The sequence below is a fragment of the Benincasa hispida genome, chromosome 1 (assembly GCF_027475165.1).
Source record: "Benincasa hispida cultivar pf3 chromosome 1, pf3_genome.v1.1, whole genome shotgun sequence".
NCBI classification, from domain to species: Eukaryota; Viridiplantae; Streptophyta; class Magnoliopsida; order Cucurbitales; family Cucurbitaceae; genus Benincasa; species Benincasa hispida.
The window spans coordinates 43,978,909-43,981,601 of NC_143478.1; the positions used below are offsets into that span (position 1 = coordinate 43,978,909).

Consider the following 2,693-nt stretch of genomic DNA (forward strand, 5'->3'; position numbering starts at 1 on the left):
TGTCTATATGAGATAGGCAATGATAAAGGGCTATCACTATGTATCTTAGATAGACAGAGATAAATGACTATATTTGTCTATCTCAGATAAACAGTGATAGAAGGCTGAGATAGGCAACTCAATCACATAACTAATTGGAAAATATCATTCATAAATTTTAATGTCAATCATATGTCTATACATGTATTATAATGAAAAAATAATGATTAAATCATTTAATTAATTGGTTCAAGTTTGTAAGTCCTACTATTGTGGCCTTTATGATTACAACGAGTACATTTTGATGAACTTTTAAATTCACCTATAGATGGAATTCCTTGTTTTTTAGGTCTTTCAGCTTGACGTTTAACAATAGGAAGTAATGTTTTCATGACATCATCTTCAGCTCTCCAATCCAAATGAACTCCAATAGGTCAAAACAACCACTGTATATTGCTGATAATGTTCTTCTATAATAAAAGTCAGCTACATAAGAATAAGTATCTAAATTAAGCATTCTGAGATGGCAAATGCATGTGCAAATGGATTTTTCTCAAAATCTCATACTCGACAACTACAAGATCCTAAATCTAGCTTCACAATGAACTGTTCATGTCCATCCATTATCTTGTATTCAGTAATGCTAATGGGATCAACTTAATAGATAAATATGAGAAAGTAGTCAGTATCAACAAATAGAATACTAACATTGTCTATCTGAGATAGACAGAGATAGAAATATATCTTTGTCTATCTCAGATAGACACTGATAGTGCTCTATATCTCTATCTATCTGAGATAGACGGATATAGTATTCTATCTCTGTCTATCTCATATAGACAGAGATAGATCATTATCAGTATCTATCTGAGATAGACAGTGATAGATAGACAATAAGAAAAAGATAGAATTCTTACCAAGAAACTTTTCATGTTCTCGTCGTAATATATTCTCAGCTCAAGAAGTCAAAAGAGTTTTCATTGAAAAAGTACTTTTACTTCGATCATAAAACCACTTTTGCAATATATCTTTAATTGAACATGGCATGCTACCCAAGGGTAATTCTCTAACATCTTTGAAAACTAAGTTTATACTTTCTACAACATTCGATGTCATCATTCCATATCTTCTTCTTCATAAATATGTCCAAGACCACTTCTCAAACCTAACATTACTAAGATAACTTTCTAATATTTGGACAAATTGACTCCATGGATCTCATGTGGTACTCAAAGTCAGCAGTAATGTAGGCATTAACACAACTAAAGAAATAATTATTAAGCAATGAAACCATAAAATGAAGTATTATTAAGCAATGGATCCTTAAAATGAAGTTTCAAGTTTATTAAGAGATGTTGTATGCACACACAATACTCAACATTAGCAAACACTCTTAAAAATCCTTTAGGAATGTTAAGATGTCTATAAGAAACAATGACTAGATTCTCTCGTTCTCCAAAACTACTTCGTAAGTTTTCAAAAAAACATGTGCATGATGCATCATTTTCAGAATCTACGATACCAAATGCAAAGGAAAAGATTTGATTGTTACCATCTATTGATGAAGTTGTTAATAGCATGCCACCAAACTTACACTTCAAAAATGCACCATTAACAGATATAATAGGTCTACAATACTTTTACTCCTTGATTGATGCACCAAAAGCCATGAAGCAAAACTTAAAATGATCACATCCATTTCTAAAGTGGTGTAGGTACTTGTAAAAACACATAAAAACATTTATATCAATGTAAATAGTAAAAAAACTGTATAGATAGATAGCGATAGATGTCTAGATAGACAGTGATAGTTATCCGTTACTATTTATCTTAGATGTACAGCTATAGACATCTATCACTGTCTATCTCAGATAGACAGCGATAGACAACTATCACTAGATAGACAGTGAGACAACTATCCTTATCTATCTGAGATAGACAGTGATATAAAATTACTAATTCAAGAATACCTACGAGCGGAAGCGGATCTTTCCAATTCATAGTGACAGAACTACCACATATACATTCAAACATACTAAAATGCATTCATAATGCTAAAGAGATTGAGAAATCATTCCAGTTGAAGACTTCTTCTTCACAACAAATCTAAAGCCCAATCGTTTATCTCGAATAGTCTCCACACAAACAAAAGGAAACAGAGAAGACACCACCACTCAGAGCCCTCAATATTCTTGGAGTGAGAATCCAAAATGTGGGCTTTGTTCGGATTTGGTAGATGGGAGGAGGAAGAGAGGTTGTAAACAACGATCAAGCAAGTGGGAGATGAGCTCATCTATTGTATAGACAAGATGCTTGATTGTTTAGGTGAAGTATACGAACGTGTAGGAAAAATGTAAGCGATCGTCTAAATGATTATGTAGGAAAAGGTAAATGATCGTGTAGAAAAACTAAGCGATCGTCTATGATCGTTTAGTAAATATCGGGAGCTAAACAATCTCTTAGGAAAAGGTAAACGATCGTTTAGTAAATAGCGTGCGCGAGTGTAATCGTTAGGTGATCACTTAGCAATATCATATAGGTAAGTGATCATGCATGCACTATCGTATAGGCACTGATTTTTCTAAGCAGTGACACACTTTTGAACACAATGTCCGTGCATGTCATGCTTAACACACTATGAACTATTTATGCATCTCAAAGTGATCTTTCAATTCACTCATCCATTATTAAAACAGAAGAGATGCCGTCCCATT

At 33.0% G+C, this 2,693-nt stretch overlaps 1 pseudogene; it reads right to left on the reverse strand.

The window, feature by feature from the left end:
• Positions 1 to 215: 215 nt before the first annotated feature.
• LOC150038469 (uncharacterized) lies at positions 216 to 1,678 on the reverse strand (annotated as a pseudogene).
• Between the last annotated feature and the right edge of the window lie 1,015 nt (positions 1,679 to 2,693).